Raw genomic sequence first — 25000 nt, forward strand, 5'->3', positions numbered from 1 at the left:
CTATAAAACTAATAAATAAAAAAAAAAAAAAACATGACTAGACACGTTATCATTCAAATCCAAACCATTATTACATTTCATTCGACAGATAAAAAGGAAAATAATTAGAGAAATAGAGAAACAAACAAGAAAAAAACGTAAAAAAAAAGAGGAAAACTATGAAACTAATGAAATAAAACTGAACAAAACTAGAGACGCTGCCACTTAAATCCAACGCATTATTCCATCATATTCAACATATTACATAGAAAAACAGAAAACAGATAAAAAACAGAAAATAAACGAGAAGAAACTATAAAACTAATAATAATAAAACGCTGGTATTAAAGTCGAAACCATCAGCACATCCCTTTCAACAGATAACAGTAAAAAAAAAAAAAAAAAGGAAATTGAGAAACAAAAGGAAAAAAAAGAGAAAAATTCCATAATTAATAAAACAAAGCTAAACAAAAACTAGAGACTTTATAATTGAAATTCAAGCCAAAATTTCATCGTATTCAACAGATAACAAAAGAAATAAACAGAGAAAAGGCAGAAAAAAATAAACAATCAAGAAAATATTATAAGATTAATGAAATAAAGCTAAACAAAACTAGAGACGCTTCTGTTCATATCCAAGCCGTTACTACAACTTATTTATCTGAAAACAAAGGAAAAAATGAGAGAAATAGACAAACAACATACAAAAACGTAAAAAAAGAAAGAAAAAAACTAGAGACGCTACCACTGGAATCCAAACCTCTATCACATCTCATTCAACAGATAAGAAAGGGAAAAAAAAAACAGGAAAATAGAAAAGCAATAAAGAAAAAAAAATGAAAAAGATAAGAGGAAAAAATATAACTGGTGAAATAAAACTAAACACGATCAGACACGCTATCATTCAAATCCAAACCTTTATTGCATCTCATTCAGATAACAAATGGAAAAAGAAATAGAAATAGATAAAAAAGAGAAAAATATGAAAAAACAAGAGGAAAAACTAAAAAAAAAACTTATAGAATGCACCTAAACCAAACTAGAGACGCTGCTAAACAATTGTAACCCATAATTGAACAGACAACAGACGAACAACAGAAACAACAGGGAGGAAGACAGCTAAAACAAACAAACAGAGTAAATCAACAAAACATAGCTGGAAAAACTCAAAAAAACTAATAAAATGCACCTAAACCAAACTAGAGACGCTGCTAAACAATTGTAACCCATAATTGAACAGACAACAGAGGAACAACAGACAGGAAGGTAAGCACTGATAAAACAGACCAGGTAACTCAAGACTCCAAGCCACGGGAACATTAATGAACGGTAGCAATTAGTCAAGAAGCCACAGGTGATCAGGTAACACGCCCACACCTTCCCACACCTGCTCGCTTTTATACAGTATACGATATTTTGTTCTGTATTGTATTTATTGCTTTCTTGGTATATGGTGAGTATATGGTGGTATTTTTCTTGTTTTTTGTTTGTATATTCACTTTTTTTATTTCTTTCTGTATTTTTGTGGTATAGAGTTGATATTTATCCGGTACAGCGATCTTTTTTATATGTAGTGAATGCTGTTTTATTTATTTATTTATATATTTATTTATTTATTGTATATTCGCGATTTTTGTATATCTATTATTCTTTGTGGTTTAGTATTGATATTTAACCGATAAAGTGATTTTTTAAATTTCTTCAGTCTAGTTTCTCTTCTCTCTTCATTTCCTTTTTCCTTCTCTCCTCTCCTTAGTTTTCCCTTCATTCGTTCTTCTTATTTTATTTCATTTTTGTATATTTGCAATTTTTCTTTTAGTTTCTCATGTACAGTTTTATTTTTGTGGTATGCGATCAATGTTGAACCGGTTACAGAGAATGCTTTGATATTTTCTTCGTTTCTAGTCATATTATCACTGTTTTCTCAGTATACGATTCATAATATTTTCCTGGTACAAATATTTTTCTCTAGTGTGTACTCAATATTTTAACTTTTGAGGAGCCTCGTAAATAATGCAGGTTTTTTTTTTTCTCCGGTAAAAATTAATGTTCTTCCCAGTCCACAGTTATATTTTCCTTAGTTTAACATTCTAGATTTCTCTCAGTAACCAGTAACGTTAATATCCTTCAGTCTACGATCATATTTTCCTCAGTTACCATTCCAGACTTCTCTCAGCACCCAGTAACTAACATCCTCCCAGTACGCGATCATTACTACTTACTTCCCCGGTACAACGTCACTCAATAATTCCACGGAACACATTACGTTTCATAACACAATCATTGCTAATCATACCGGTACAGTCTTTATCATTCCTAGTACCGTTATAATTTTCAATATATCCCAGTAAACACCCTATTATTTTTTCCCAGTACAATCATTACTTCTATAATATTTCCCGGTACAAGGATAATATTTATCCTAGTACATTTATTACGTTTACAATAATTTCTGGCACCAGTACATTTTTTTTCAATATATCCCGGTACACGTTACTTTTCCATCCCAATCATTATTATTCATCCCGGTACAGACTTTATCTTTCCCAGTACAGTCATAATTCTTAATATATTCCAGTTATTGCCAATTTTTCTCCCAGTACGGTCATTACCTTTACAATATTTCCCGTTAGAATCACAATATTTCTCCCAGTACAGTGATAACCCTTTCAAACACATCCCAGTACACATGCATTATATTTTCCTCACTACACTCATATTTCCAGCAATTTCCAACCCCAGTACGTACCTTTTTTAAAACTCCCCAGTAAACAAAACCAACCCAAACATCCCAGTACAGTAATAATTCGTATACAACCCCCCCATCCACACCCCAGTCCACCATTACTCCTCCCGGTATACAATTACTACTCCCTCCTCCCCTCCTTCCCGGTAGCCAGTTATCATCCTCCCAGTAATTGTTGCCTCGCGTCTCACTGAAATATTTGCAAAGTTGGTGAGTGTTCTTTTATCTTTCAAATCACAGCCAATCTTTTCTTCCTGACGATAGAGAGAGAGAGAGAGAGAGAGAGAGAGAGAGAGAGAGAGAGAGAGAGAGAGAGAGAGAGAGGAAAGCAGACAAAAACATATTAAGAAAAGAGAAAAAGCAAGCAAACAGGAAAGGTAGGAAAGCAAAGGTTAAGAGAGGTGAAGTGAGAAACAGAGAGAGAGACAGAGAAAGAGAGAGAGAGAGAGAGAGAGAGAGAGAGAGAGAGAGAGAGAGAGAGAGAGAGAGAGAGAGAGAGAGAGAGAGAGAGAGACACTAAGGGAGAGGAAGAGAAGGAAAAGAAAGAAAAACAGGAAAACCGACAAAAAAATGAAAAATAGATATAGGAGAAGAAGAAGAAGAAGAAGAAGAAGAAGAAGAAGAAGAAGAAGAAGAAAAAAAAGAGAACCAAACGGAGAAAAGAAAAGAAAACACAAACACACACACAAACCCAACACAGACAACTTCCCAACCTTCCCTCAAACACACACACACACACCACCACCACCACAACCACCATCACCCCCACAACCACCACCACCACCGCCTTATCACCAGCCAGACTAATGCTTTAATCTCGCTGGCCCCGTGTCGCAGCAGCCAGGATCACCATCAGACCTCACCAAACGGCCAATTCGTGTCAATCCCTTCGACCTCTCCTTCCCAGCCACCGCGCCGCCCCGCCACACGACACGCAGACACACCAGACAGTGGGCAAGATTAGTTAAGGGGAAGCTACAGAGTGGAAGAGCGAGAGAGAGAGAGAGAGAGAGATAGAAGGCATTGGGAGTTACAGGAAGGGTCAGGGAGAGGTTACTGAAGGGAGAATTGAGACAGGGAAAGGGAAGGACAAGAAGGGAAGTTAGATAAGGAAGGATACAGTGGGATGGGATATACAAGGGAGGTTAAGGATGAGAGATAGGGAAAAGGGAAGGATAAATGGATAAAGGGAAAGGGAAGAAGAGGGAGGTCAGATAAGGAAAGATGCAAGAAAGGTTAATGATGAAAGACAAGGAAAATGGAGGAGTAAAAGGTGAAATAGACAAGTAAGGAAAGAAGTTGAATAGATGGAGAAATAAAGCAGAGAATAAAAGAAATAAGTGAAAGGAGATTAAGGGAGAAATAAAACAATAAGGAAAGAGAAAGGAGGAAAAATACAAATGACAAAGATGAGAGATAGAACACAATTGATGGAGTCACATAAATGGGATAAAAGAAGAAGGAGGAAATAGAAAGACAAGATGAATATTTAAGAGAAAATAACCAGACTGATAAAGACGTGTAAGGGAAATTAAGATTCAAACGAAGAACAAAAATAAAAGGGACAAGAAATAGAACGAAAAAAAAAGAAACATGGAGAATAACTAAAAAAAAAGGGAGCGAAATAAAGGAAGGGAGAAATGAGAGAAACATAAAAACAAGAGAGGAGACGAAAAATTAGTGGTGAATGGCTGGGTGGAGAAAAAGGAAGGAGGAATGGAGGGGAGAGAGAGGAGGGGAGGGAAGGAGAAAGGAGGGAGGGAGGGAGGGAGGACATATGATTGTGGGAGGGAAAAAAAATGGGAGAGATGGTACTTGAAAAGGGAAGAAGGAATGGGTGATGGGATAAAAGGAAGACAAAAAGTGGCATTGTCGAAAGAGAGAAAAAGGGAGGAGGAATGAAAGGATGAAAAGGAAAGAGGAAAAAACTAATGACAAGGAAAAAAGGAAATACGTGAAGGAAAAAGAAATAGGAAAATGAAAAATGGCACATCAAAATAGGAAAAATAAATAAATAAAAGGAAAAATAAGAAGGGACGAATAAATGAGGAAAAGAAAGAGAGAGAGAGAGAGAGAGAGAGAGAGAGAGAGAGAGAGAGAGAGAGAGAGAGAGAGAGATGGTGCTTGGGAGAAAAAAGAACAAGAGCCATTTTGAGGTTAGAGAGAGAGAGAGAGAGAGAGAGAGAGAGAGAGAGAGAGAGAGAGAGAGAGAGCAATGATACCACTGGAAAAGATGAAAATAAAGAAGATGAGAGAATTAAAAGATAGAAAGAGGAAGAAGAAAGAAACAGAAAACAAAATGGAGGAAGGAGAAAAGAGAAGAAAAAATGACAACAGAAGAGGATGAATGAAGGGAAAATAAAGAAGAAGAAAGGAAAGAGGAAAAGAAGAGGGAGGAAAACTAAAAAAGACAAAAGAGAGGAGGAAAAGATGAGACGAAATGAGAGAAAAGAAAATTAAAGAAGAAAAGAAAGGAAAACTGAATAAGGGGAGATGAAAAGAGAAAAAAATGGGGAGGAAAAAGAAGAGATAAATGGGATGAACAGGGGAAAACAGATAAATGAAGGATAAAACATAACTCATAAAAGTAGATAGAAAAACAGGGGAAAATGAGATACGAAAGGGAGAAATGAAGAAAAAAGAGAAAAGAAAGGAGAGGCAGGAGATAAAGAGGGAAGAGGTAAATGAGACAATAATGGTTGGGATAAAAGGAAATGAAAGGAAAAATACAAGAGAAGAGAAAATGAGGAAAAAGGAAAAAGGGAGAGAGAGGGAAGGAAAAAAAAAGGAAGGAAAGAGATAAAGAGGGAAGAGGTGAGAGAATAAATGGTTGTGATAAAAGGAAATGAAAAGGAAAATACAAGAGGAGAGAAAATTAAAAAGAGGGAAAAAGGGAGAGAAGGGAAAAAAGGGAGGGAAAAAAGGAAGGGAAAAAAGGGAGGGAAAAAAGGGGAAATTTGGGTGTGTTGAGTTTTAATGTGGCGTCAGAAGCGCATTCACAATATTAAAACAGGAATTAGTGTAAATAGATTAACTGATGTGAATTATTGAGTTTGGATTAATGTTTTTTATCGATAGCAAATGCACTGATCTCTCTCTCTCTCTCTCTCTCTCTCTCTCTCTCTCTGGTTCATTATGATGTAAAACTGCCAATAATTATGGAGTTCACTATTTTTTTTTAAAGAGAAACTGATAGAAGAAGAAGAAGAAGAAGAAGAAGAAGAAGAAGAAGAAGAAGAAGAAGAAAAAGAAAAAGAAAGGATGAACAAGGAAAAAAATAAAATAAGCAGAAAAACAAAAATGATAAAAAAATGAATGCAAACAAATAAATAAATAAAACACAACATTATTTCTTGCTATCCATCCATTCTTTCTTTTGTTTCCTTATATCCTTCCTTTCTTCCTTCTCTTCCTCCCTCTAACCTTCCTTCTTCCCTCTTCCTTCCTGACACACACCATCCTTTCTCCTCCTCTCTTCATCTCTTCCATCTTCCTGTTCCTCTACTCTTCCTTCCCTCCCTCTCCTCTTCTCTTAATTCTTTCTTCCTGTTCTTCTCCTCTTCCTCCCTTCCCTCTAATCTTCCGTTAAATATTTCTTTCTTCCACCTTCCTGTTCTTCTCCTCTTCCTTCCTTCCTTCTTTTCTAATACATCCTTCCCTTAATTTCCTTCATTCTTCCATCTTCCTGTTCTTCTCTTTCTTTCCTCCTCTCATTCTTTCTTCCTTTTATCTACCTGTTTTTTCCCCTTCCCTCTTTCCTCCTTCCTTCTATTTCTAACATATCCTTTATCCAATTCTTTTTCTTCCTTCCATCTTCGTGTTCTTCTCTTTTTCTTTCCTTCCTTCCTTCCTTCTTTTCTAACACAAATAATTCTCTAGGTCCGTCTTCCATCTTCTTGTCCCTATTCCTCTTCCTCTTCTCTCTCTTCCTTCCCCCACGCCCTACCCACGCCCACACACTCTCCAGACTACCACGCCCCAAACTTCGCCTCCGCCACACGAGACACGCTGATAGAAATGTAATGCCCTCAATGAACCGCTTCCTCTCCTGACGGCGGCGCTGCGGGTCGTTTGTGCCACACCTGCGGGAATTGTGTGTGTGTGTGTGTGTGTGTGTGTGTGTGTGTGTGTGTGTGTGTGTGTGTGTGTGTGTGTGTGATGATCTTTCTCCATTCCATTTTTTTCTTGTTTTGTCTGTTTTTTTCTGTTTTTTTCTCTCTCTCTCTCTCTCTCTCTCTCTCTCTCTCTCTCTCTTACGTAATCAAAATACACACAAAAAAAGAAAGAAAAAAAACATACAAGGGGTCAGATTTCCAAAACTTACTAAAACATAGGACGAAAAATTATTGGAAAAGAAGAAACAAATATGCAACAAGAGAGAGAGAGAGAGAGAGAGAGAGAGAGAGAGAGAGAGAGAGAGAGAGAGAGAGAGAGAGAGAGAGAGAGAGAGAGAGAGAGAGAGAGTAAATGCACAATCCTCGTCTTTAATATCCTTCTCCCTTTGAAATATAACTCCCTTTAAGCCACAATAATGCCCTTAAAACGCCCCTTTAAAAACTGCCACATTTAAAACACTACGAGGATATTGCCAAGATAAATATTTGGAGGGAAAAATAATCTCGTGTTTCCTTGTAGATTAAGTAAAGGAGGAGGAGGAGGAGGAGGAGGAGGAGGAGGAGGAGGAGGATACCCTTTCGTAATCACACGAATAAAACACAACACAGAAATAATAAAAAAAATATCGTACTTAAAAACACTCCATTTTCTTGAAGTTTCCAAAGAAGAAGGAGGAAGAAGACGAAGAGGAAGAGGAGGAAGAGGAGGAGGAGGAAGAGTTACTTTTCCTCCTTAGGCTGACCTCACCTGGGGGCGTACCTGCCATAAGCACTACAAAAGAGTATAAAAACACCCCTTTTATCTCCCCTCCTCCTCCTCTTCCTCTTCCTCCTCCTCCTCCTCCTTCTGTAGCACGCCAAGGGATGTCCCCAGGCTTAAAGTTTCGCTTCCCTTTCTGGGCGCGGCGGCGTTCGTCGTGGGCGCTGCAGGAGCATGTCAGGGGCGGTCTTTGTTGAGGCAAATGCCGGGAGCTCCCCACCCATTGTTGTCGGCGGAGCAGGCCAACTGGTCTCCAATATTTTGATAACAGCGACGACCTTTCCCCCCCTCCTCCTCCTCCTCCTCCTCCTCCTACCTCTCCTCGTGTGCCTCCTCCTCTTTCTCATATGGTTCTGGTTCTACTCTTGTTCCTCCTCCTCCTTCTCATGTGCTTTTATTACCGCAAGTTATTCTCCTTTTTCTACTTTCCCTCCTTCTCTCTTCTTTGTGTGCCTCCTCCTCTTCTTCTTATGCTTTTCTGGTTCTTCTCTTGTTTCTCCTCCTCCTCCTCCTCCTCCTTATGTGCTTCTACTACCACTGATTCTTCTTGTTCTCCTTCTCCTTTGCCTCCTCCTCATGTACTTCTTCTGGTTGTTCTTCTATAGTCTAGTGTTTTTAGTCTCTTCTTTCTCTTCCTCTTTCGTCTTCTTCTTCCTTCTAAGTCGCCTATCCTCCTCCTCCTCCTTCTCCTTTGCCTCCTCCTCCTGCTTCTGTGTTTCTTCCTCCTTTCTCCTCCATCTTCTTTCTAAGCGTCTATTCTCCTCCTCCTCCTCCTCCTTTTGAGCCTCTCCCTTGCCCTCCTGTGCCTCCTCCTTGTAGTCTTGCTTCTTCTCTTGTTTCTTCTTCTGCTTCTTCTACTCAGCCTTCTCAGTCTCTTCCTCTTCCTCCCTCCCCTTCTTTCTATGTCATCCATCTTCTTTTTCTTGTTCATCTTCCTTTTCAATGGTTATTCTCATCTTCCTCGTTTTCTTCTTCTTCGTTGTCATCTTCGTTTTCTTTTCTTCTCTGCTTGCTCTTTCTCGTTTTTCTTCATTCTCGTCTTGTTTTCTTTTTCCTCCTTTCCTTTTCGTTATCTTCTTTTCCTCCATTTCCTTCCTCCTGTTCTTCTTGTTGTCTTAGTTATACGTTTCCTCTTCTCTCTTCTTCCTCTTCTCTTCCTCTGCAATCTCATTCCCTTATCCTTCATCTCCTCCTTTCTCCTCCTCCTCCTCCTCCTCCTCTTCCTCTTTTTTATCCTCTTCTTGCCCAACGACTCTTCTCCGTCTCCCTCTTCCTCTTCTTCCATCTTGCTCTTCTCACATGATCCTTCTTTATCCTCCTTTTCCTCCTCCTTTTCTTCTTCTTTCTCCTCCTCCTCTTCCGTTTCTTCCTCCTTCTTCTCCATCTCCTTCTCCTTCTCTTCTTCCTCCATCTTTTTCATCTTCTTTTTCTTCTCCTCTTCCTCCATCATCATCATCATCATCATCATCATCATCATCATCATCACCTTCTTCTTCTTCTTCTTCTTCTTCTTCTTCTTCTTCTTCTTCTTCTCCTCCTCCTCCTCCTCCTCCTCCTCCTCCTCCTCCTTCTCCTCCTCCTCCTCCTCCTCCTCCTCCTCCTCCTCCTCCTCCTCCTGCTTCTCTTCCAATACATTAGATATGATGTACGATAAGGGAAAGACTGCGATGTTACTGTCGTTGTTGTTGTTGTTGTTGTTGCCGGTGGTGTTGGTGGTGGTGGTGGTTGTCACTGTGTGGGAGTGGAAGGGTGGAGGAGCGGAGGAGGTAAGTGGATTTCTCTCCCAGTGGCGACAGAACTAAACAAAGCGAAGAGAGAAAATAATAAAAATGGAAAGAATTATAAAGAAACTGGAAAAATGAAAAGATAAAATAAAGAAAAAAGGGTCACACACACACACACACACACACACACACACACACACACACACACACACACACACACACACACAGAACGCCCACTCCGATAAAACAAATGTATAGTTTTATCAAAAGCAATAAAACAGAACAAATGGCCTCCCGCTGAGGAAATTAACAAAAAAAAGCAAAAAAAAAAAAGGAAAAAAAGGACAAGAAAAAAGAACAGTATGTATCAAAACAGTTACTGGGGAAAAGAAGTTTAAAATCTCGCGCACTTCGCTGACACAAACACTAATGGCCGCTTACAAAAAAAAATAAATAAATAAAAAAAGCAAAAAGGAAAAGAAAAAAAAGACATTCTCCCCCCAAAAAATGATAAAAAAATACAAAAGATAAAAGAGAGACAAATCGTTCCCTGAATAGAAAAAGTAATACAAAAAATACCCATAATTCCTTTGTGATCACTTAACTGGCCGAAACGGCAGCACATTTTCATCCTACGCCAGCAATAGAGGGGGAACTTTTCAAAACAATACACACCACCATTATTAGGACTACAGCCTTGGAAACTGCGCCAAAAGACTATTGGGACCTTTATAACCGTCATAAGAGTAACGCTGAGTATTTAGAGCAGTTAGGTTAGGTTAGGTTAAGTTAAGTTAGGTTAGGTTAGGTTAGGTTAGGTTGTCTTTTTTGTACATCTTTAGTAATATTAGTAATACACCACCATTGTTTTGACTTCGAGCTAATTAAACATTTATAGCTACCACAGCCATAATGTTTAGTATATAGACAAGTTACACGTTTAGTTCATCCGCCTCCATTATTTTGACTCCACGGCCTTGGACAGTACGCAAAAGAGTTATTTAAACCTTCATAACTACCATAGCTGTAATGTTTAGAAAAAAGTCGAGCTACACCTTTAGTTAACATGCCACTGTTATTCTGACACTAAGGCACAACGCACAAACAGAGCTATTTAAATCATAACAACCATAGTTATAATGTTTAGTATAAAGGCAACATGAAACTCTAGTTAACATTATATTCATCTAAAGACAGACAACTCAGTGGGCCTTTATCTAATCTCAGTTTTTGTAGTCCTTGCCCGGTTTCCCTCTTAAAAAAAGGAAAATACGAAAACAACCTTTGGAAACAGATAATGTGTATTCAAGGACTCACTGACTTGGAAGAAAACTGAGCATCTATCAATATCTCCAGTACAACTACAATAATAATGACTATGATGATTCTCACACGTTATCCTTGCTATTGAATTCTACCTCATTTGGGGAAAAAAAATAACAGAGAAATAAAAATGGTGGTAGATAAATCTTATGTTGTTCCTGAATTACTTTTATTACTCAAATTAACGTATCTACTTTTATCAATCTATTTTTTTGTCGAAACATTAGAGTAATAAAAAGTATACTTGGGACAACCTGAGATTCATCTACCACCATCACTATTCCACTGCCCATATAATCTCAACAAAGAAATACTTAGCACTTCCATTGCACTACGCCACAATTCTCAGTACTATCTACATAAGCATTGACGAGAATGTAAGAAAAAATGAAAGAATGGATATAGGAAATTCCAGCCGGTTTTAATGCACGCAGGCGGCTGTGGAGCAAGGATATATATCTCAGAGTGGCTAGTAATTAGTGGAAAACATGCCTAATACCAGGGAAAGTGTTATGAGTGTAGTAAAGTTTCTGTCTTGAATAGAACTTGAAGCATAGAAAGTCCAATCATTTTAGGACCATTACCCCTTACAGCTCCAACATCTTACATATAGAAAACGAGATAAAACGAAGAAAAGATGATAATAAAATCGTACCATGTTCTCTGTGTCTTGAATATAAGTAGGAACATAAGTAAAAACGACAATAATTTTCCAGCCATTACTCCTTCCAGACCCGGTAACTCGAAGGGAAAACGAGACAAGAATACACAAAATCACAACTGAATATCCAACTCGCAAATGTCACAAGTGGAACCATAAAAATACAACTTTACCCCCACTAACCCTTTCAAATCTCATCACTCAAACAAAAAAATAAAAAATCATAAACAGTGTCGAATAGAACCGAGCACAACACTACATACAATAACTTTACACCCATTACCCCTTTCAGATCCAGTCACTCATCAACAGAAAACGACGTCAAAACACAGAGAAAATCGTGGCGAGCGGCAGACATCGAACATCTGGCACCCAATACGCCGCGGTGCTCGAGACTTTCTGAATCACGTGACGCAAAAGGGGAAACAAACACGGTACGTACACACACAGCTTATCACCACCCGGCGCCCATAAGAAGCAAAACCCGGCGGTGATAAGAGGACACGGAGCTATGAGAGGAGGACGAGGACAATACATAAAAAGACGAGTGTTCTTCTTGTTCTTGTGTGTTAAGTGTGTTGATGGGAAGGAAAGGAGTGGAAGAAGGTTAAGTTAGGCAGTAAATATTTGTTCGTTTCAAGTATCAAGAATGGATGATGCTTTACATAGAGATAGATAAATAGGTAGATAAATAGCAGGGTTGATTGATAGATAAATAGATGGGTAGCTAAATAGATAGATAAAAAGACAGATGGAAAAGTTGATAGATGTTTTATTGACCAAACTCTTGTCAAAATCATTTTAGGACATAATATTACGATTTCAACACGCACACACACACACACACACACACACACACACACACGTAGCTACCTGTATTATAAATTTGCACCTGCCTCATAAAACACACCTGCGCCATATGATCTAATTAATAATACCTGAACACAAATGATATAGAGGGTAAAAAAGATTAACACTTTTGAGAGAGGGAATCGAACAAATTTAAAACATAATTATAACAAAAAAGATTATAATAATCCCCTGCTCTCTCTCTCTCTCTCTCTCTCTCTCTCTCTCTCTCTCTCTCTCTCTCTCTCTCTCTCAGAACAATATCACTCATTCATATCGATGTTGCAATATTTTTTTCCTATCCTTTTTTTCCACTTTTTCTTTTTTTCTTTTTATTTTTTTTACAGTTCTGACCGAGTGTTGGAGTTCGGCAGTGTTGCCAAGCGGCCGGCGCGAGACAAGCGGCCAACAGTGGTACCAACGCCGCGAGGGACACAGTTACCGTAATTGCAAAAGAAAACGAAAGAGGCTCACCAACTTTCCGAAAATTGTAAGCGGGAAACATGAAAACAGAAAATGAGAAGAGAAAGATAAAGAAAAAAATATATATACAAAAAATGGACGAAAATTACTTACACTAGAGAAACTTTGCACGCACGTAAGTAATAATAATAAAAATAATAATAATAATAATAATAATAATAATAATAATAATAATAATAATAATAATAATAATAATAATAATAATAATATATAGTAGAAAATATAGATAATGCGTTAAAAACAATGAAAAAAAAGATAATAAAAGAGACAAATGACAGAAAAAAGAAAGAAAAAGAAAGATATTTGATGAATAATGATGATGACAATAATAATAATAATAATAATAATAATAATAATAATAATAATAACAATAATGATAACAATAATGAAAGAACGACAATGACAAAACGAAGCTAACACGCAAGAGTAATTAAATAAAGGAGGAAAGATGGAACAAGAAGAGACAAAAGCAAGAAAAGGAATGCTAATAACTAATAGTAATAAGGATAATGACAATAATAGCAATAATGAAAGCCGAGGAACCATTCAGGCGAGAGAAAGGGAGAGGAAAGGCGGACAAAACGAGAGAATAAGAAGAAAAGGATGATAAATGAGGAATAATCTGATATAATCTACAGAACAGTCATGATTCACAAACTAATTTCCGTGTGTGTGTGTGTGTGTGTGTGTGTGTGTGTGTGTGTGTGTGTGTGTGTGTGTGTGTGTGTGTTTAGTTGAAATCGTTGGCAAGTTTCTGTTTATTTTTTTGTGTGTGTGCCAAGCTTAATGAAAATACAAAGGCAAAATAGAAACATGTTGTAAATTACTTCTTAGTATTAAAACTTCTCCAGTAAAAATAAACATTGCAAATTAAAACAGAAACAAAGGATGGTAACACAGAGGAACACACGAGTGGGGATGTATACAGGAGATTATCACGCACGTACACACGCACACATATACTCATACATACATACGTACATATATACATACATATTATATAACGTTACCTGTCACAAAGGAAAGATAAAAATGTTAACCCTTTCGTAAGTGTTGTCTTTATATTACAGTGTTTTTGAGTCACACTTTTGTCATATATACATACGTACGTACATACATACATACATACATACATGCATACGATCATACACATATCAATGACAAAAACTAAACAGTACGCTGAATATAAACACACATACAGACACACACATGTACACAAAGAAATTACTGAAAAAACAAATGAAACACTGTGCTTTATGTGATAATTAACACACACACACACACACACACACACACACACGAACAAACATGTGTAATCACGTTGCAAACATGTATCATTGTTTTTCCGGCAGGTAATCTCGGGTTTCTCTTAATCCACGATGACATTCTCTCTCTCTCTCTCTCTCTCTCTCTCTCTCTCTCTCTCTCTCTCTCTAGGTAATCAAAACTTTACCTGCAACCTGCCTTAACTCGTCTGCTGTACATAAGAGTTAATATCATTCTGTTTCTTCCTTCAACACCACCACCACCACCACCACCACCACCACCACCACCACCACCACCACCACCACCACCACCACCATCACCACCATCACCACCACCACCACCACACTTTAATACCACGCGCCTTGTTACTTACGTTATTCTATTCCCTTTATGGCGTGGTAATGGCGTGGGTGTCTGCGTGTGTGCGTGCGTGTGCGTGTGTGTGTGTGTGTGTGTGTGTGTGTGTGTGTGTGTGTGTGGATTATACATGCGTTGCACTCTTCCGGCTCGATATGAATAGAATGATGATGATGGTGGTGGTGGTGGTGGTGGTGGTGGTGGTGGTGATGGTGGTGGTGGCAGTGATGGTGATAGAGACGTTATATAATTCAGACTCTTCACTATAGCAAGAAAAACTATCACAATCTATCCACCTTTTTCATTTAAACATCCACCTACCCATCCACTATCCACTATTAACTATCTACTATCCACTACTCATTATTCACTTTATTCACTATTTCTCTTCACTATCCCGCTTTTTCCCTCCTATTTTTTCCTCCCTTGACAACAGAATTATAATTTCCACGACAAAAAATCTTTATTTGTTGCTTTAAAGTGATACGCCACGAGAGAGAGAGAGAGAGAGAGAGAGAGAGAGAGAACTAAACCACTTCACTGTTTACCCAAGGCTTTAAACACTTTCCATTCAGTCTTTATTTTAACACACACACGCTCAAAAACAAACTTATCCAACTCCACAATGGGCATAAAGGTAATCCGGCATCACTAAATGGTATCCAGCACTTCTACGGCCTTTCCAGCACTCCTAAGCGCCTCACAACGCCACTCCACACCACTCAGTACCACTCCACGCCAACCAACCTCGAGTTACACAGTTTCAAGCACCAGTCTCTATTTATAGCGAAACAATAATACGATTGGTTTTCCTTCTTTCTGCCCCAGTTTTTTCGTAACGTTAGATCCTTGAGGACTCGGAAAGTGAGAGGAAAGAATGAATGAGTGAGAGTGAGAGAAAGAGAGAGAGGAGAAGAAAGGAGAGGGTGAAGGAATGAAGGAAAATGTTGAGGTTCACTAAAGGGAAACAATAACGGGGGAAAGAGAGAAAGAGAGAAGAGAAAGAGAAAGAGAGAGAGAGTTACATATCACTTTAGCAAAACAGCAAAATACATTAGTTTATTTTTTTTTCTCCTGACAATTTGAGAGAAGAAAACGAGGAAAGGGGAAAACGATAAACACAATAACTATAACACCATATATCACATTTCCTTCATTGTTTCCCTCCACACAGTAACAGTGACTTATTTGAGATCTGAGAGAGGGAGAGAGACGAAGAAAATAATGCAAGAGATGAAAAAAAAAAATACCTAATCGAATAACTTTCTTTTTTATTTCCTTTTTATTTCCTGTCCAAAGTTTGATTCCCAGTGACTTGAATGGAGAAGGAATGCAAGGGAGAGAGAGAGAGAGAGAGAGAGAGAGAGAGAGAGAGAGAGAGAGAGAGAGAGAGAGAGAGAGAGAGTAGAGGGAAGAAAAGACAATAAAAATAACACGACATAATATTTTTTTCCCTTCCAAAAGTTACATTCTTAGAAACTTCAATTGAAAGAAGAAGAAATGGAAGCAGAGAGAGAGAGAGAGAGAGAGAGAGAGAGAGAGAGAGAGAGAGAGAGAGAGAGAGAGAGCAAAGGTAAGGAAGCTGCGAAATTTACTATGCACCACCCTTCCTCTCTCTCCCTCTCTCCCTCCCCCCCTCCATCCTTGCCCTTTCTTTCACTCTCTCCCCCTCTATGCACCTCGCCTCGACATCCTTACATCCTCTCAGGCCATTACGGGCGCGGCAGGTGGCAGGAATGATGCATGAGAGGGCACGGGAGAAAATATCCTTTTATCTTCAATTGCAAAGACGTGTTTTTGTATCCATCTTTCCTGCCCCAAGACACTTTTCATGCATGGACTTGTCATTTATCTCTCTCTCTCTCTCTCTCTCTCTCTCTCTCTCTCTCTGTTCCCAGTCGCTAATATTTCACAGTAAGTAAGTAATGTTGAGTTTTTAACACCCCCCCTTTTTTTTTTTTTTTTGCTCACTTTCACTCCCTGTTTCATTACTGTACCCGATTACGCTCTGGGCGGAATTAGCTCTTGTCATGCCTCTCTCTCTCTCTCTCTCTCTCTCTCTCTCTCTCTCTCTCTCTCTCTCTCTCTCTCTCTCTCTCTCTCTCTCTCTCTCTCTCTCTCTCTCTCTCTCTCTGGTCGGATTCTTGCTTTTCGTTTTCAATTCGTCACCTTTTGTGCTTTTGTTGAATGTGTCTTTCTCTCTCTCTCTCTCTCTCTCTCTCTCTCTCTCTCTCTCTCTCTCTCTCTCTCTCTCTCATCTTTCGTATGTTGTATAAATAATCCTTTTCAATGCCATATTAAATTCAGTGCTCTCTCTCTCTTTCTCTCTCTCTCTCTCTCTCTCTCTCTCTCTCTCTCTCTCTCTCTCTCTCACATACCCTTAATGGACGGGCCAGAGCACAGCCAGCATACATAGTCCCAAGAGTATTAAACACAACCTAACACACACACACACACACACACACACACACACACACACACACACACACACACACACACACACACACACCTAAATAACTCTCAGAAGGCTTAAGCGACCGCCCCTTCATGGTCATCTTAAGGATGCTGTTTAGGCTCCCTTAAGTCTCAGGGGTTGGGTAAGGTAAGGTAAGGTAAGGTTAGCTACGGTAAGGTATGATATGGTATGGTATTGTAAGGCATACTATGGCAAACTAAGGTGAGGTAAGGTAAGGTAAGGTTAAGTAAGGCTAGGTATGGTAAAGTTAGGTAAGGTTCGGTAAGGTTCGGTAAGGTTCGGTAAGGTTAAGGTAAAGTTGAGTTAAATAAGATTAGTTTTTTTCAGATTAGGTTATTTGATTTCGTTTAGTTTTGATCTGTTTGGTTTAGATTAGCAAAGTAAGGTAAGGTAAGGAAAGCTTAGTTAAAGTTAGCTTAGGGTTGGTTAAGATAGATTAAGTAAGGTTTTAAGTACGATAGGGTTTGTTTGGGTTAGGTTAGGTTAGGTAAGGTAAGGTAAGGTTAGGTTTGATTAAAGTTACATTACGTTAGGGTTAGGTTAGGTTAGGTAAGGTTAGATCAGATAACTTTTGTTCAGGTAAGGTAAGGTTAAATTGAGCTTGGTGAGATTAGATTAGAGTTGAGGTCACGAACGTTTAAAGTAAGAGCATAATTAGAATCCTAAGAGATATTACGAAATGTTGAAGTGAATAAGACCAGTGTTAGGAGAGTTGGATCAGGCAGAATTTTCCCTCAGCGCACTAAAGTTAGGATAAGTGAATTTAGTTAAAGTCACGAGAGGCAGCTTCGGAAATGCATCAAAATAGTTGGACCACTTAGAAATCCCAAGGTTGTATCATTAAGTTCGTTAAGATTAAGTTAGACAAGTCAGACAGAGTTAGAACAGTTGGCTTAGATACAATAATTAGATAGTTTAATATCACTTAGGAACACTTCGAATACATAGGAAGGAATGCAATAGACTTAGGTAAGTTAGATAAGTTAGATGCAGAGAAGAGACGGACATCACATATCAAGTTACAGAACACCGCCCCTCTAAAAACATAACTTGATGAGAGAGAGAGAGAGAGAGAGAGAGAGAGAGAGAGAGAGAGAGAGAGAGAGAGAGAGAGTTTGCTTACGATTTACCAGTTAATTAGAACCATACTTAACCACACTGCTATATAACACATACGTAACATCAAATCTCGTGAAAACTTTTAATAACTTCGCATAAACATCAATTTAAAAAAATCACTCTGTTACTTCAGCATTCTAGGAAATATATGCAATGTTATCGGAAGTTCTTTTATGGAGGTATTCCATCAAACTACCATTCTGTCGCGTTAAAACTCCAAAAATAGTCTGGTATCATGCAATCATCATTTTCTCCTATTTCACCAAAGCACCAATCATGTTCTACTAAACCCACACAGATATTGCAGCTAGTATTATATCAAAGCCCGCGTCAAGAGTACAGTCAATCAAACTTCTATACAAAAGAGGAACACTGCCACGCTTAAAATAACACCATAATTTCCCAGTACGTATCAACTAACCATCATTTTCTCCTGCGCCAACACTCTACCAAGCTCACACACATCACAGGTTGGTTGTTTTAGTGCTGTAGTCCATCAACCTGCTACATATAAATAAAAACAACATTATATTTCGAAGGCCATTGTTTCGAATACGTGTTAACTCTTTTTCACTGCTATGTGCGTCTTTTCATCTTGAGACGATTACAATTCATTATTCAGACGGAGATAAAGACGAAGAGAAAATAAAAGTTACTGTAATATTTTCCTAGTAACAGGAGAACAATTTATAGACTGTACTACAAAAATATGCCTCTGAAAGTTGATTACCACTAAAAGAGTTAAGTAAACATCGTTCTCTCCTACTTCAATACTCTGCTAAGTATAAACAAAGCTATCGAATGTTGTATTAAGTGAAGGATGTTAAACTACTAGAAAAAGAGAAAAACACCGAACACTTACACTCCAAAATACACGATAATTTCTCATACACACAACCTGACCACCATTTCCTCATATTCCATTACTCTACTAAACCCACAAACGGATATTCCAAGTTGTGTCATAAGCAGAAAAACACAAACTCCACACAGTCTCGCATTAAGTAATCATTTTCTCCTTCAGCTACCTACCACCCACACTACCTACCATCGTTGCTAATAGAGTTATGGATGTTTTTTTTACTTTTGGTTCAGTGCGAGGTGGGGAGTGAAAAAGGCGAGATGCAATGGCCCGGGTAATGAAGACGAGTGCAGCAACAGATGTGTAATGCTGAGTTGTGGCGGGGCGCTGGCCAACGAGGATGTGGAGGCAACGTGAAGCAAAATGAATACTGATAAGGCAAGATGAGTAAAGGTGAGGGAGGATACGAGGTGGGGAAAAAAAGGACCGTTTCGCGAGGTAATAAACGTAGCGTGAATGAAAATGAATACAGGTGGTGAGTAAAGGTGAGTGAGGATAAGATAAAATGAGGAAATTTGAGTGAAGATACGACATAGGTAGGAAAAAATGTAAAGGAAGTTGAAGGTGTGAATATACGAAGAGGAAATGAATAAAGACAAGGAAGACGAAGTTAAAATAAGTAAAGAGGAGTGAAGATACGATACTCGAAAGAAAACAGACCATAGTGGAAGAAAAAGACTTAATTAAAGTGAGCGAAAAATGAATATAACAAAATGGAAATGAGTAAAAGTGAGTACAGATATGATAAAGAACCAAAAACATCGTAATACAAGGAGAAAAACTTAATGGAAATACCTACCTGCGTAACAAACCCAGAATTATGAACGTAAATTATAACGAATGCTGCGATATTAAGTAAACATTGATGAAAAATAAGAGAGTTTGATAAAAAAAAGTGTAACACATGAAACTTTAATGGAAGCACTAAAGATATTCCGATTAAAGCTAAGGTAATGATAGAGATAAACAAAGATAGACCATGAAATAAAGATACAGATAATACAGACGAAAAAAACGGTGAATATAATAGATACACAAGGCACCTGAAATAAGATAGCTAGTTACTCAGAGATAAGGAGAGATAAGAAAGATGAATGAAGATGTAACATGAAGTGAAGACGAGAAGATAAAGATACTCAGAACTTAACATATAATACAAACACCTAAAAATAGATAGATGGTTAAAGATAAAGGCAAATTACAAGAAAAAAAGTATGTAACTCAAGACAAGAAGATACATGATATCCAGAACTTAACATGTAACACAAACACATTATAAGAACACCAGGAAACGAGAAAACAGTGAGATGAATAAAACAATAAAACGATGAGCACGAATAACGACAAAACACCCCAAAAAAATAGAAAAAGCCAAGAAACTAAAGCACCAAGATCACCAAAACACCCAAACACACATACACACACAAACACTCAGCCGAGGAATGAAAGCCACACAAGGCACACGCAAAGACGAACATAAAACAAACAGACGAACAGAAGAAGATAAAAAAAACCATTCATCTTAAGGGTCAGCGCAGTAATACCCTCCAGACAACAGGAGACAATAAAACACACACACACACACACACACACACACATACACACACACACACACGGCAGTAAAGAAGCACTAGTCTAAAGGAGAATGATGTCTCTTTCCGCCTCTCATACGCCGAAATGCTCTGGGCACATAACCTTTAATTTTATAATCAAGAGAAGTTCCTGAGAGTCGGCCTCGCGGGTGACACACTGAGGAGGGCGCCTCACCTGCCCTCCTCCACCTCTCCACTCGCCCAGGTGAGAGGGAGAGTGAGAGAGAGTCAGCCCTTGCGAGTGTCGATGGAGTGTGCAAGTGAGTGAGTGTAAAGGAGTGTTCGTGTGTGACTTCTACTTCTGGTTGTGTGTGTGTGTGTGTGTGTGTGTGTGTGTGTGTGTGTGTGTGTGTGTGTGTGTGTGTGTGTCACTACTTGTCTTGTTCAGTAGTCATATTTCACCAGACTGGAAATTCGTGATGCCTTTATACACACACACACACACACACACTGAACGAAAGCTGAAAACTTGGTAAAGAAAACGACGCAAGAGGACGCGAGAGCAAGACTGAAGGAAGCACTGACATGACATAACAAGCGTCAACAAACACCCCACGAGAGAGAGAGAGAGAGAGAGAGAGAGAGAGAACACGACGACGCAAGAAGAGCACGACGAAGCAATGAAGCTGACACCCAAGGCACACAAACCATTACATCACCACGCAACACACTCACACATAAACACACACACACACACACACACACACACACACACACACACACACACACACACACACACACACACACACACACTCACAGACACACACACACACTCACAGACACACACGAAGCTCACCTGTCAGGGGTCTGCGAGGTTAGTGTTTATCCCGAGTGGTGTTGAGTCTTCTCCATCGACATAGCTACTGTGACAAACACGTGAAGGCTGGATTCTCATTGCTCAACACCGTCACCGCGGCCCATCACCACCACCACACCAACACCACACAGGCCAGAAATATACTCGTTTCAGGAGAGCATATGCTTCGAGGAGACCTATTCACTGCCTTACGGATGGTTTCCCTTCTGTGTCATGCAACGCGACGACACCCGGCCGGCAAAGTCACCGTCATCCGCGACTACTTCGGGTGACGCGGGCGGGTGACGCGACCGAGTGAGCGGCGGGATGGAGTTCGGCCCGCTATGGGTGTTGTCCTGGAGGGAGGCTCAGGAGGTCGGAGTGACGCGTGCGTTCTGTTCGGCGGCTGTTGGGTACTGACTTGCGCACCCCGCCACAGCCTCGGCCTCACCACTCTCGTCCCTCACGTCCACACCAGCGCGGACTGCGCCGTCCACAGCCTTCCTCCTCCTCCTCCTCCTCCTTCCTCCGCCACCACCATCTCCTCCTCCTCCTCCTCCTCTCCTCGCTGCCTCCTCCTCCTCCTCCTCCTCCTCCTCCTACTCCTCTTGCTCTCTTCCTCCTCCTCTCTCCGCCACAAATGACGCCACCACTGTAACCACCACAGCTGTCCACGTTGCTTTCATCACCACCTCTTCACACCACCACACCACCGCCTCGCCACCTCGCCACGCCGCCTCATCCACCGCGCACAACCACACCACAACACTCACCATCCGCACGTGTCATCCGTCAACATCACACATTCGTCACTCAACACACCTGTGTTACATAACCACACACCTGCCACTCGTAAAACACACATTGTCACCCACTGCAGCGCCACACTTGTCTTGTGTCCATCAGAAACAAATCCAAAGTGCATCAAATTAAACCTGAACTTTCTCACATTAACAACTTTTTTAACCTTTAATTTCACCGGGAACCTCAAAATATTACTTCTGTCTTTCTCTCCTCCTACATACTGACACTTGAGAGGATGAGCTGCAGGATGACAACACAAAAAGGCAACCTCACAACATGCAACATTCATTCATACAACGTAGCAACACTCATCACCATACGATGACCTCCTGCTGACAACACACTTCATCATACAAAATCATACATAAATAATACGAATACACTCAATCACACCTAAAAAAATATATACATAGCTAGTCATGAATACTCAATCCCACCTAACAAACACACGTAACCAATCATACTACACGTCTAATCATCACTCATACACAAATACACAAATCTAACCTTAAAGAACACTTATACATACACACTCATACATACTTAAACACACACGACCATACAAACACACTAGCCAAGAAATTCTCACGTCTAAAAGTAGCAAAGCAAAGTTAACCAATAAACAAACACACTTGAGCCTGTATCCAATCAACAGCAGCCTTGCATTAACCAAACAAGCAACAGCGGCTGACCCTTCATTATGTAATCTGATCCCTCTAATCAACAGCTAATCAGAGGCGTAAGAAAGAAGCTCGGCAGAGGAATACCAAAACAAATCGAAGTTCAGTTGAGTTTACGTTAAAAATACAAGAAAATTAGGGAATAAAAAAGGAGAAAAGGCGTTGAGATGTAAAGTTGATTTCAAAAAGGTAAAAAAAAATATGTGAATGTATCAAAAAGTTAGTGAAAAGGAACGTAAGAAAGAAGGATGACAAAGGAGTATATAAATCAAAGAAGGATATCCAGTTTGGTTTAGAAATATATATGAAATCAAGAATATGTAGATGAAAATAATTAAAATGTGATTAAAAAGAGGTATGGGTAAGCTAACGTTATAAAAATGAAGTAAATAAAAAAGAAATGAAAGAAAAGAAAATAAATATGAAACGACAAAAAAAGACGCTATAGAAGAATACAAAAGAAAATAAAAAAAAACAGGAAAAGAACAACCAAAGAGAAGAAAAATATAGGCAGATAAGAAAATAAGAAAAATGTAGATAAATAAAGATAAAACTAGGCAAAATACAATAGAAAAATACATACACACCAACTGAGACAGAGATTGAAAAAGAAAGAAAAAAGAAAAAGTAAAACCCATGCAAAAATACTAAGCCACAAAACACACACACACACACACACACACACACACACACACACACACACACACACACACACACATAAGGTCAGGTGTCAATGAACGTAAGGAAAAAGGTCAAATCCGATTCACAACATCCAACAAAGAGAGAGAGAGAGAGAGAGAGAGAGAGAGAGAGAGAGAGAGAGAGAGAGAGAGAGAGAGAGAGAGAGAGAGAGAGAGAGAGAGAGAGAGAGAGAGAGAGAGCACCAATCAATCCTACCAATCCCCACTGATCCCAACCTCCCACTCCCCCACCACCAATCCCCAACCCCATCCCTGCTCCCTCCTCCAACTTCCACCTCATCCCTACCGTCCCCACTCTTCACCAATCCCCATCATATCCCAACCCTCCCCTCTCCCCCAACCTACTCCTATCCAGTCCCTACCCTCCCCACAACTCTAACCCCACCCCAAATATAAGTCCATTAACACCCCGCTGTGCTCCCCAACCCCCCACTCACCCCCCCATGAGCTTTCCATCACCCTAGCACCAAAAATCGACTGTGTGTGTGTGTGTGTGTGTGTGTGTGTGTGTGTGTGTGTGTGTGTGTGTGTGTGTGTGTGTGTGTGTGTCTGTGTGTGTGTGTGTTACGTAAATATACACACTGCATGAATAATTATTGCAGTCTCATCTCACCTCTTCCTTCCCTCTGACTTAAGCATTGCGGGAAGAACTCGATGAATGAATGAGTGAATGAATGAATGATGGAGATGATTAAATGAATATCTGTGTTAAGTGGATGAAGTAAAAGAAAAAACAAGTGAGGTCATATGAATGAATGAAAAAATAAACGAATGAATGAAGGAATGAATCAATATTTGTGGAGAAAAATGAAACAAACAAGGAAATTCAATATAAATGAGAGAGAGAGAGAGAGAGAGAGAGAGAGAGAGAGAGAGAGAGAGAGAGAGAGAGAGAGAGAGAGAGACTGTACGAAAGGAAGAAGGGAAGGGAGGAAAGAGGAGAGAAAAATGAAGGAAGGAGAAAGAGAGAAGAATAAAAGGATAAACGATAGGACAAGGAGAGAGGGAGAAGAGGGAGGAGAGACTGATGGGAGGGAGAGCGGGACGGAGGAGGGGGCGGAAGAGAGTAAAGGGAGGGAAGGAGGGAGGAGAGGAAGGATCGAAGGATGAGATAGGCTAGTAAAGAGAGGGAGGGAGGGAGGGAGGGACGGTGGGAGGGAGAGAGGGAGGGAGAGGAGGAGGGAGAGAAGGAGGGAGAGGAGGAGGAAGAGAATGAAGGGAGGGAGGGAAGGAGGAAGGAAGGAGAGAAAGGACACAGGATAAAAGGAAGGACAGAGATCAGAGATAGCAAAGAAAGGGAGTGGAGGGAGCGAGAGGAAGGGAGGAGGATGGAAGGAAGGGAGGGAGGGATGGAGGGAGGGAGGGAGGGAGGGAGGGAGCGAGAGGGAGGGAGGGAGGGAGGGAGAGAGGGAGAGAGGGAGTATGACGCGTGCCCAGGTAAACTAGACAAGAGAAACTGTTGGTGTGTGGTGGATGCTAATGACTGAACGAGAGAGAGAGAGAGAGAGAGAGAGAGAGAGAGAGAGAGAGAGAGAGAGAGAGAGAATGGACGGATGGACGAATAGATAAATTGATACATGAATGAATAAGTAGACAGATAGATAGATAGATAGACAGATAGAAAGATAGATATATAGATAGATAGAGAGACAGACAGATAGATAGATAAATAAATAAACAGATAGTTGAAGAAAATATAATAAAAAT

The 25000-nt window shown here is 39.6% G+C and overlaps 1 protein-coding gene across 1 annotated transcript in view; it reads right to left on the reverse strand.

Annotated features, from left to right (window-relative positions):
• LOC123511876 (teneurin-m-like) overlaps positions 1 to 21590 on the reverse strand; it is a 475744-nt gene extending 454154 nt beyond the window's left edge. The window contains 1 exon segment of the mRNA XM_045267930.1: positions 21109 to 21590. The gene's annotated coding sequence lies outside the window, so the exon portion shown is untranslated.
• Positions 21591 to 25000: the final 3410 nt, after the last annotated feature.

The sequence above is a fragment of the Portunus trituberculatus genome, chromosome 32 (genome assembly GCF_017591435.1).
Source record: "Portunus trituberculatus isolate SZX2019 chromosome 32, ASM1759143v1, whole genome shotgun sequence".
Taxonomy (NCBI): domain Eukaryota; kingdom Metazoa; phylum Arthropoda; class Malacostraca; order Decapoda; family Portunidae; genus Portunus; species Portunus trituberculatus.